General features: G+C 39.6%; 1 protein-coding gene across 15 annotated transcripts in view; it reads right to left on the bottom strand.

Annotated features, from left to right (window-relative positions):
- Positions 1-12,458, bottom strand: part of TMCC1 (transmembrane and coiled-coil domain family 1) — a 151,737-nt gene that overhangs the window by 137,668 nt on the left and 1,611 nt on the right. For 3 of the 15 annotated variants that reach the window (XM_070463297.1, XM_070463307.1, XM_070463299.1), the window contains exons 3-4: positions 8,575-8,698; positions 3,588-3,836 (exon numbers count right to left, since the gene is read on the bottom strand). The exons of 4 other annotated variants lie outside the window; for them this stretch is intronic. The gene's annotated coding sequence lies outside the window, so the exon portion shown is untranslated. Of the gene's footprint in view, positions 1-1,566; positions 1,720-3,428; positions 3,449-3,587; positions 3,840-8,574; positions 8,699-12,458 lie in introns of those variants that run through there. 8 more of the 15 variants (XM_070463300.1, XM_070463308.1, XM_070463303.1 and 5 more) reach the window with 5 other exon arrangements.

The following is a 12,458-nucleotide window of genomic DNA, read 5'->3' as shown; positions in this document are numbered from 1 at the left end:
CATGGAAGGGCATGGACGGGCGTGGAAGGGCATGGAAGGGCATGGAAGGGCATGGAAGCTCCCCACACCCACCCATGCGTCTCTTACATTTAGCTCTTTCTGAGTTGCATCCTTTTTCACACATCTGTAAATGTAAGCAATGTTTTTTTCTGAGTTTTGTGAGTCAACCCAGTGAATTACTGAACCTGAGAAGGGGGTCATGGGAATCACAGAATTAGTAGCAAAGTCAGCACCCCACTCCAGTACTCTTGCCTGGAAAATCCCATGGACAGAAGAGCCTGGCAGGCTGCAGTCCATGGGGTCGCTGGGAGTCGGACACGACTGAGCGACTTCACTTTCACTTTTCACTTTCATGCGTTAAGAGAAGGAAATGGCAACCCACTCCAGTGTTCTTGCCTGGAGAATCCCAGGGACGGAGCAGCCTGGTGGGCTGCCATGTATGGGGTTGCACAGAGTCGGACACAACTGAAGCGACTTAGCAGCAGCAGAGAGGGTAACAGGTGACCCAGGACTTACAACTGATGTCTACTTTGGGGGTCTTATGAAACTGAGCTTCTTAACTTATAGATCTGACACTAACTCCAGGGAGATAGTGTAAGAATTGAATTGAATTGTTGGACACTCAGTTGGTATGGAAATAGACAACTGTGGTGTGGAAAAACCCATACAAAAGTAGTTAATTCCTGGTCTGCATTTGTAAAGCTTGAAGATATAAATGGGTTTGTCGATATAAACTTCCATCTTACCTTGCTGCACACGTATAAATAATAAACCCTCCAATTTAAGCAATGCTGTCAGAATAGTTGCTACTAATAATAATTAGCATTAATTTTATGCCATCTATGTGCTTTGCACCAGGCTTTAAACTTAAAATAAATTATTTCCAGTATATATACAATTCTGAAATGTAAACACTGCCCCCAGTAGCAGATGAGAAAATTAAATCTCATCATTAAATGTACACTGTACACAGCAAGTGGCAGAGATGGGGGCAAAATCTAGTTTTAACACACAAATCCCTGCCTTCTTCTACACTATAGCAGCCTTTACTTTTAACATGGAGTGTAACACTATAAACTCTCTAACAATCCTTGAGGATAACAAGTCTCAAATTATGCCCATGAAAGGCTGATCTTAAGAGAAGCTCTGTGGAAAAAATAATTATAAAGTAAAAATGAAACTGCATGTACAGATCTAGTATTCTACTTCTGTACTTTACACACTTGAGGCAACTGCCATTTTAATTTGTACTCTCTGGCTGGGTGGCAGACATTTCATTGCTTCCCCAATTACTAAGGAACTAAGTCAACAAGACTTTCACTACTTTCTCATCATTACTAACACTAGCACTGAGGATAGAAAACACTGAAGTCAGAGAACTGTAGGAGCTGTGAGGGATGGGAAAACGCATGCAGCCCAGACTCTAGCAGCGGCTCCTCTCACTGTCTCCAGAAGACAAGTGTCCAGCCTGTGTCCAAGCATCTCTGATGACAGACAGATTTGGCTACTTCACTGCTGGGCAGATCCTATGTGGGAAAGGGCTCCCCGGGGTGGGACGAAACTCACCTCCACTGATGTTTCCACCTGCTGCCGTCCTCTGCTCTAATACAGATGGACAGCCTGCTCTTCTTGCTTAAAGGTCTTCAAAATACAGGTAGCTGAGTCTCCAAGCATTAGCTCCCACAGCGAAATAGCACCTGATGCTGCTACTCTTCTTCACTAGATAAAGATGGCTAGAGCTCTCAGTATGCTGGTCACTTTAATCTGGACAGTTTAGATTAACATTGTCCCACCCAAGTGTAAAATCCTAAGTGGACACAATACCCAAGACATAATCTGACAGTACAAGAACAAAGGGACTAGTGCTTCTTTTAATCTAACACTGTACATCTATAAACGTTCATCAGTGTTAGCTGCTTTTCACAGCCATTTCACACAACTACTTCAGATTATGGTGGCTGTCAAGTGAAAAACAAACTATTTGGGGCCAGATCATTTAACAAGAACACCCGAAGTAATTCATGTGCACATCAAGATTTGGAAAGTACTTCCATTTGTTGTTCAGCTGCTAAGCACTTCCACGAGGCACCATAAAAGCCCAGCCTTCCCAACGCTTGCCATTCCTCATACAAGTGTGCGTCTCAGGGCCTTTGCACTTGCCCTTTGCTCTGCCTGGCATGCCCTTCTCATATTTCTGCATTTCTCCGTCATCTCTTTCAAGACTTTACTCAAACATCACCTTCTCTGTAAGGCTGTCTGTGATCGCTAAATATATTCCTCCCCTCAGGGAGCCCTATTCCCTTTTCCCACTTTTACTTTTCTCATCAGAACTGGTCACCATAGGTTAAAAACTGCATCTTTACTTATTTTGTTTTTTCTATCTCCCCATATATTATACAACATAAGCTCTAGAAAAGCAGAGATTTTTGTCAGTTTTCTTCCCCAGTGCCTAGGATTCAGTAAGCACTCAAAAAATATTTCAAATACATGAAATAAACAAATGAGGTCTCTCTTCAAAACTACCAAAAGATCTTGTAAAATGCTTCCTTATCACACAAATTGAAGTTTTCTCAGCATTACATTACACAGATCTCTTTTTTGAAATAGAATGAGAACCTACTAGGTAATCAGGCACTACAAACACTAATGTTCAACCGTAATAAGCATGGAGATTTAAAAGTTGATTCATGACTGGGCTGTACCATCAAAAAGTTTGTAGAAATAAAAACTGAGTCTCTGAGTGAAAATAAAACAGATGCCTACAGCTCTCCACAATACAGTAACAATCCTTTATATTGATAAAAACAGTCTTCCACACAAATTTTTTCACTTGATCCTCAACAATCCCATAAGTTTTATGTAAAACAAATAATAATAACACATTTTAAAGATAAGAAAACGAAAAAAAAATAATAATAAAGATAAGAAAACGAACATGCTTTAACTCTCAAAGTATGGCCACAATAACATCAAAACCAGGACTGAAGTCTCTCAATTTCTAGCTCAAAACTTTACAATATCACATTTCTTCTTGCAAATGATACTGAACCAGACTATAAAATCACATAGCCATATATTATGTTGGAGACAGTAAGCTTTCCCAAACCACTCAGTGCCTCTGCAAAATGGGGGCAAACAAAATACTCAATTCATCAAAGTCATGATCTCAACTTGAGGTATAAGAATTCAAACTACTTCTTCCTGTTACTTATAAGACTGACCCAGAGCCCAGTGACATTCACCAAGATGTAAGAAGTGAGCTTGTTATATTATACATCAAGAAAGTTATTACTAGGACTTCCCTGGTAGTCCAGTGATTGAGACTCCACACTTTCAATGCTGGGGGCATGGGCCTGATCCCTGGTTGGGAAGCTAAGATTCTACATACCGTGTGGTGTGGCCCAAAAAAATAAAGGAGAGAAACTTACTGAGCTATGATGACTGCTACAGATAAAGGAAGAACAGGAGTGAGGAAGATGGAGCAAATAAATGAACGAGAACTGAATCCCACTGAGCAAAGAGGCAGTGTTATGACGTCATACTGCTCTAAGTGATGCAATTTTGCAATAGAAGAAAAAAAGACATACCTCCTCAAAATCCAAGCACAACAGCTTTCCTTCCTTTGCATAGATGAGGATGAACAGTTGTAATCCAGAATGTTCCCAAGTATTTGTTTTTTTAAAAGACAGAGAAATAGAAAATCCATGTGAAAAGACATCCAATCTGGGAAGATGGAGACTGTCTTCTAAGTCTTATGATCAAGAGCAGCTGTTCACCAACTGTCAGAATCTGAAGAAAGTGCTAACTGTTGGTGTGTCTTCTCAAGAGAGTAATACCTGCTGGGACACAAGAGCAAGAAGAGAAAGAAATACTACTGAATGCAAGTGTCTGGCTAGCAAACAATTACCAGTTGTTAGTCTGCAAAATTTTTCAAGTTGATAAAATGTATATCAGAAGATCACATGGAGGTAAATACAAGTGACCTAGCCCATCCAGGCTGGGGTTATCAATAACAGCAGCAATCCAACTCTCTGGTCAATAATAAATAAGCAATAAAGAAAATATAAAAATCTATTTCATGCTTTCTATCTGGAGTTATCAATAATAGCAGCAATCCAGCTCTCTGATCAATAACAAATAAGCAGTAAAGAAAACATAAAAATCTGTTTCATGTTTTCTACTGCAAGATGATGGTCATACCATACAACCAAACACAGGCAAATAATATTAGTCTGCCAAAGACACCAAAACACTCTATTACTTTATAAATACTGTAGAACTACCAATGCAGATGTCTATGTCAGCAGGAAATATAGAATAATCATACAAAAAATACATATTTAGGTCTGGAAGGAAAGCAAAGTTGATGTGGAAGTGAAGCAATATTTCTGAAGTGTTAAAAAAAAAAAGACTGCCAACCTGGAATTCTATACCCAGAGAAAACAGCCTTGATAAATCAAGGCACATTAAAAACTTCTTCAAACAGACAAAAATTGACGAAAGGATCCATCACCAGCAAATCTGAACTACAAGAAATGTTAAAAGAAGTCCTTCTTACAGAAGGAAAATGTACCAGGTAGAAATCTAGAACTACACAGAAAAAAGAAGAGCACTGGAAATGGTAAATAGAATACACATACAGTACTGGACAAAGGCTTTTATAACAATCAGATAGCCAATTCACCCACTTATTAAAATAAAGAAAAAATACTAACAAGATACATATAACACACATATCTTCCAAAATAAAGAACCTTGATTAACAGAACTCATTTCCCATCACACATTCCTGTAAACTAGAGAGTCAATATTATCTTTTTAACAAAAAGAAGTCTCAAGGTACAAGCTATTTGTCCAGTAGTAGTGAGTCTTTTACAGATGTGAAATTAAAATATTCTTGGTTCTAGTCCAGTGTTCTATACACAACTCTTTTAAAGTGCCTGCCTGAAAAGAATTTCCTAGAATAAATTATGATTGCAGTTAATACATAATTTATCTATTTCCCATCATCTCCAGAGAACCCCAAAGTCACTTAGATGCTACAAAGACAGAAAAAAATGTTTCTTGCTTTCCAGGAGTCTGAAAAACAACATTAGCTTTTAAAAAAATTGGTCAGGTTACTCCAAACTTTCTCAAAGAAGAAAACATTTGCCAAGTCTTCTTGAGGAAAATTAATTTGTCAAAGCAGTAATAGCAAAACAAAGCTTCAAGGCTGGGTGCTGGAATAGGAAAAAGAAAACGCTAATATTTAATGCCACTCTATCATAGTCCAAACCTCAGAGGGAATGTGGTGAGTAAGAATGAAACCTCTGTAAAATCACTGATGCCAAATAGATTACAGAATGGGAATCCTGCCTACTATCCCTCTAAATACAAAATGTTAAACACAATTCATACATTCACAGATTCCTCGAGACCACAGGCAGATCTTATAATAAAACTTCACAGTGAGTGAATCTCACTCCCTGAAAGACTAAATGGTACACAACATAATTCAGGAAATTCCTCTTAACAGAATTTGAGGGGAAAGCTACTACTGTCACCCTATCAGGACCAACTTTCTTTACTGGGCAAAGACAACAGAAAAATTAAGTGATTTCAGTATTCAATGATGAATATCATGACAAGATAAAAGTATCATTCTTTTAGCACCTTACCACAAGTAAGCCATCAGGTAACCTGCCTCTTATTAAAGTAAAGTTTATCAAAAGAAATATATTGGTTATAAGCCCAAGAGATTTTAAAACATATGTTCAAACAAAAACACACATGAATGTTCATGGCAGCATGATTCATAATAGTCAAAAAGTGAGAACAACACAGATGTCCATCACTGATGAATGATTCAACAAGATGTGGTATATTCATACAATGAATTATTACTCAGCTACAAGAAAGACATGAAGTACTGAAACATGCTACAACATGGATCAACCTTCAAAACATTAAGTAAAAGAAGCCAGAAACAAAAGAAACATATATTATATGATTTCATTTAAATGAAATGTACAGAATAGGCAAATCCACAGGGATATAAATCAGACTAGTGATTGCGAGAGGATGAGGAAAGGAACTGCTTAATGGATACGAGGTTTCATTTTGCAGTGATGAAAATGTTCTGGAACTAGACAGCAGTGGTGCCAGTGGGTGCACAACTTTGTGAATGGACTAAAAGTCTCTGAACCACACATTTTAAGTGGTGAAAATGATGAACTTTATGTTATGTGAATTTTACTCAATAGAAAAAAAGAAGTATGTTTCTAATTATTAGTTATTTAGTACCTATACCACCTTACCTGCCTCCTGAGAAATCTGTATGCAGGTCAAGAAACAACAGTTAGAACTGGACATGGAACAACAGACTGGTTCCAAACTGGGAAAGGAGTACATCAAAGCTGTATATTGTCACCCTGCTTATTTAACTTATATGCAGAGTACATCATGTGAAATGCCAGGCTGGATGAAGCACAAGCTGGAATCAAGATTGCCAGGAGAAATATCAATAACCTCAGATACACAGATGATACCACCCTTATGGCAGAAAGTGAAGAAGAACTAAAGAGCCTCTTGATGAAAGTGAAAGAGGAGAGTGAAAAAGTTGGCTTAAAACTCAACATTCAGAAAACAAAGATCACTGGCATCTGGTCCCATCACTTCATGGCAAATAGATGGGAAAACAATGGAAACAGTGAGAGACTTTATTTTCTTGGGTTCCAAAATCACTGCAGATGGTGACTGCAGCCATGAAATTAAAAGACGCTTGCTCCTTGGAAGAAAAGCTATGACCAACCTAGACAGCATATTAAAAAGCAGAGACATTACTTTGCCAACAAAGGTCTGTCTAGTCAAGGCTATGGTTTTTCCAATGGTCATGTATGGATGTGAGAGTTGGACTATAAAGAAAGCTGAGCACAGAAGAATTGATGCTTTTGAACTGTGGTGTTGGAGAAGACTCTTGAGAGTCTGCAAGGAGATCCAACCAGTCCATCCTAAAGGAGGTTAGTCCTGAATATTCATTGGAAGGACTGATGCTGAAGCTGAAATTCCAATACTCTGGCCACCTGATGGGAAGAACTGACTCATTGGAAAAGACTCTGATGGTGGGAAAGATTGAAGGCGGGAGGAGAAAGAAAGGGGTGACAGAAGATGAGATGGTTGCCTGGCAGGCTGCAGTCCATGGGGTCGGACGTGACAGCGACAAAACTGAACTGGGCTCCCACTACTTAACAAAACACTGTGTTCATTAAAAATCTTTCTTAAAAATTCAATATACCGACATTCTAGAAAAGAACAGACAGTAAACAGATCAGTGATTGTCAGGGTCTGGTGAGGAGGAGAGTCAAATTAGGTGAGGCTCAAGTTTTTTTAGAGCGGTGAAACTACTCTATATGACAGTGTAATGGTGAATAAAAGATATCAAACGTTTGTCAAAACCCATAGAATTAAAAAAAAAACATTTAATGGCTTTCCATTCCTTTTATAGTGAAATTCAAATATTTTTCCATGGCCAATAGAGCACCGCATGATCAACCCTTTCTGTGTATCTCTCTCCTCCTGGTCTCTTTTTTTTTAACTAATTAATACATTTTAATTGGAGACTAATTACTTTACAATATTATAGTGGTTTTTGGCCATACATTGACATGAATCAACCATGGGTGTACATGTGTCCCCCATCCTGAACCCCCCTCCCACCTCCCTCCCCTTCAGTTCAGTTCAGTTGCTCAATTGTGTCCGACTCTTTGCCCATGAATCGCAGCACGCCAGGCCTCCCTGTCCATCACCAACTCCTGGAGTCTACTCAAACTCATGTCCATCGAGTCGGTGATGCCTAAAGCCCTAGAACTTTAAGGTCGTGTAAATTCACGTTGAGGTTAAGGACAAATAGTTACATACAGAAATATTTAAAGATATGTGTATATACACAGCTTAATATATACACTTATCTCCTTGCTCTCTCACTCAGAGTGCGGAGAAGCAACAACACTCTGACAGCAACCAGCACACTCAGCGCTCAGATCTTGGTTTCTAATACCATTTCCCCACAAAAGGAACTACCGTGCCTTAGAAGAATGACCATACAACTGAGGCATTACGTAAAAGACAAACCCGAAGCATTTTATGTTGCCAGAAATAAAGTATTCACACACATGCATAGCCAAGAGAGTATGTCAAAGGAAAGGGATACAGAAGCCAACTGAAAGAGCTACAAATGGCCAGAGCTAAACAATTTGAGCAATGAAATTTATATAGACACTCCACTTCAAAGGGGGTAGAGCGTAAATCATCACTCAGTAAGTGTGGGCTACGCCTAGTGACTCTCTTCCAGAGCATAGGACAGAAAGAGAGGAACAAAAGGGTAGCTTTACAATGGAGAAAACAGACACTCGCACCAGTTAAGTGATCGAGGTTAACAACATCACTGATAAAGTCGTATCAGTAGTATGTACTCTTGCTGTGCGATGAGAAGGGCGCTTTACCTCTGTGGTCTTCCTTCCAAAATTGTATTACAGTAATCTACTATTAGAAAATCATCAGACAAACGTCTGGTTGAAGGATAGTCTACGAAAATACCTGATCAGTTATCTTCAAAATTGCCAAGGCCATTAAAAACAAGGGAAGTCTGACATATTGCCTTGATCAAGAGGGGCCAAGGAGAAATGACTATTGAACGTAATGCGCCATCCTGACTGGGATCCTGGAAAACAAAAAAGGACATGAAGGAAAACGCTGCAGAACTCCAAATAAAGTACAGACTTAGTAATAACGTACCGATACTGATTCATTAATTGTGGCAAACGTGACACACTAATGCAATATGCTAATAATAGGGGAAACTGGGTGTGGGACAGTAACTATCTTCCCAATAATTCACTAAATCTAACACTGTTCTAAATAAAATGTTTACTTTTAAAGTTTTTATTTTTAGAAAGTTATAAACATTTTATATGGTCTTGGCTCTCAAGAAGCTTGTCGTCTCATTGTGAGGTAAGATATATGCTCATGAAAGATGTGTAAAATACAAAAGTAAGAAAATATTGAGAAATACAGATAAAAGTATCAATATTTAGCAATGCAGCTCTAGAATTATAAGGGAAGACTTCATCAAGGAGGTAAAACTTGAGTTTACACCTTAAAACAGACTTCAGGGTCCAAAGCAAAAAAGAATAATACCCAGGGCACTTATAAGAACCAGAAGGGTGAATAAGGAAAAACTAAAAGAAATGAAGGGCTTCCCAGGTGGCTCAATGGTAAAGAATTCACCTGCCAATGCAGGAGACACAGATTCGATCCCCTGGAGAAGGAAATGACAACCCACTCCAGTATTCTTGCCTGGAAAATCCCATGGACAGAAGAGCCTGGCAGGCTACAGTCCATGGGGTTGCAGAGTCAGACATGACTTAGCGACTAAACAACAACAAAAAGAAATGAGAGGATTTAGTCCTAAGGTCGAGTGGCAGAACTAATAGGGTTACATCATATGCCCATTTAACTTACACGCTGACCTCTGGGAAAATGTGACCAACACTCAAGGACACAGGGAGTGACAGCTGCTCTACAGAGCCACAACAGGAAATGCCAGTTTGGAAAGACAGGAAGCAGGTGGCCAAGTTCTTCTCTACAACTTTTCAAAGAACAGTGTGCATGGGAGCCCAATCAAGCCAAAATTTAGATTCAAATCCTGCAAACATGTATTGACCACTTCCATCTCATTTAATATGCACAATATATCTGTAAACATTTATTAATGTTTTGCATTTATCCATTTAAGAGGCTTAAATTTATACATTAAAAGGCATAATGCATAAATACAATAAAATTAATCCTGCAACAAAGCAGGAACACATTAAAATTCACTGTCTGATAAGGATGTGATAGCTCTTAAAAGGCAAAAAATTTTCTGAAGCTTGTTCCTTCCTTCAGTCAAGCTTAGTGGCTCCCAGTCTGAAAAAGGCTTAAGAATTAAACATGATTATATATGCACAAACATGCACACTATGCTTTTAAAATAATTTAAGGGATTTTCAAGTATAGTCTTCATCTTATGTAATGTTTGTCTCAAGACTGACTTCAGAACTGAATCCTGGAGACGAGGTGCAGCCCCCACTGCAGGCTTCCTCCGTGGGCACGGGAAAGCAGCCTCAGGGAAAGGAGGCGGAGAGGCCGAGTCCCACCACAACATGAAGGGCATTCTGACAACAATCAGAGCAGTCGAAAAACGATCCAGGCTACCTCACGGGAATGAACTTTCAGTCATCAAAGGAGTTCAACCAGAGGCTGAAAAATCACTGAGAACATCTGAGAAGACAGCAACTGGGGAAGAAGCTCTCTTCCAGGCCTTCAATTCTATAATGTGGAGACTGTTAAAACCTGTCAGAAGCACAAACTAGTTGAGAAGGACAAAATGAAAAAAAGACATCAAGGCAAGAATGACACAGTATGTGAAGTCAATACTGAGAACCGCAGACGTGCATGTGTGCTCAATCATGTCCAACTCTTTTCTGACCCCATGGATTGCAGCCTGCCAGGCTCCCCTGTCCATGGGATTTTTCCAGGCAAGAATGCTGGAGTGGGCTGCCATTTCCTACTCCAGGGGATATTCCTGACCCAGGGATCGAACCTGTATCTCTTGCGTCTCCTGCATTAGCAGGTGGATTCTTTACTGCTGAGCCAAAAAGCCAGAAGCTCACTTCTACCTGCAAATGTTTGTCCTTGCTATTTCATCCGCCAAGGAAGCTCTTCCATCTCAATGACAGGCCACAACTCAAGTACCTTGTCAATGATGCCTCCCGCACCAACACCGCCAGGCACTCACTTATCAGATCAGCTTGTTTTATATTCTTCATGGTTCACACTATTTAGCAGTCAGCAAACTTTTTCTATAAAATGCCAGGCCACAGACCAAATAAATCCAGCTTGTCCCATGTTTTTATACGACCTATGAACTAAGAATGGTTTTTACATTTTCAAAAGGTGAAGGGAAAAAAAAAATCAAAAAGCAGAATTCAAATATTTTGTAATACGGGAAAACTGAATGAAATTAAAATTTCTGCATCCAAAGTTTAATTAGAACATGGACACACTTGTTTCTCTACTGTACTGTCTGTGGCTGCTTTTGTACTCAAACAAAAGAGTTGAGTACCTGCAACAGAGACAGCATGGCCTGTAAAGCCTAAAATATTTCGTTTCTGGTCTTTTCAGAAAGTTTATTAATCACTGATTTGTAGCATTACCTCTATTTGCTTATTTGCTATCCTCATTCTCACATACACAAAATCAAGTTCAATGAAAGCAGACTTTCCCCCACACTGTAGCCCAGGACCTACCTAGAAACAATCCCAGGACAAATTAAGGGCTCAATAAATACTTGAGTGCGTGTGTATATGTGTGTTCAGTCACTCAGTCATAACCAACTCTTCCTGACCCCTTGGACTGTAGCTCACCACGCTCTTCCGTCCATGGGATTCTCCAGGCAAGAATACTGGAGTGAGCTGCCATTTCCTCCTCCAGGGGATCTCCTCGACCCAGGGATCAAACTGTCTCCTGTGTCTCCAGCATTGCAGATGGATTCTTTACCACTGAGCCGGGGGGTCTTCCCGATAAATTAATAAGTGATCCATAAATGGCACTCTGAAGAGCTCAGACTTAAGCCTTCAGCCATTATAGTCACGTACGGATGTGAGGATTGGGCCATAAAGAAGGCTGAACACCAAAGAATTGACACTTTCAAACTGTGGTGTTGGATAAGACTCTTGAGAGTCCTTTGAACAACAAGGAGATCAAACCAGTCAATCCTAAAGGAAATCAACCCTGAATATTCATTGGAAGGACTGATGCTGAAGCTGAAGCTCCAATACTTTGGCCACCTGATGCGAAGAGCCGACTCATTAGAAAAGACCCTGATGCTGGGAAAGACTGAAGGCAGGAGAAGAGGGACAACAGAGGGTGAGATGGTTGGATGGCATTGTCAACTTGATGGACATGAATCTGAGCAAGCTCCGGGCATTGGTGATGGACAGGGAAGCCAGGTGTGCTGCAGTCCATGGGGTCACAAAGAGTTGGACACGACTGAGTAACTGAAGAACAGCAACATATACGACAAGCATAAGAAAAGGGGAAATATTCTAGTAGAAATGAGCAAAGAGTTTAAAGTAATGGTAGTCATCAGTTACTGCAGGTCATTGGGTTTCTTCACCAAATTACACAGGGTTTTCTGTGCTCATAAAAGATTTTCTCATCTACTGTAAGGTGGCAGAACACTGTCAGCTGATTGTACTTCTGTTTACCTTAAGATGCAAATACTCCTGAGAAATCTCATTTCCTATACATAGCACACAGCACCCACACCATGCCAAATCTTAATAAGTGCTCATAATTTTAATAGATCTAGATCACGTGCTAATGAATTTTTAATATCTGATTCCTCCCTATGCTGCTGATCAGCAATCTATTCTGCA

This window comes from Odocoileus virginianus, unplaced genomic scaffold (assembly GCF_023699985.2).
Source record: "Odocoileus virginianus isolate 20LAN1187 ecotype Illinois unplaced genomic scaffold, Ovbor_1.2 Unplaced_Contig_2, whole genome shotgun sequence".
In the NCBI taxonomy this organism is placed as follows: Eukaryota; Metazoa; Chordata; class Mammalia; order Artiodactyla; family Cervidae; genus Odocoileus; species Odocoileus virginianus.
This window is presented reverse-complemented; position numbering and strand designations above follow the sequence as displayed.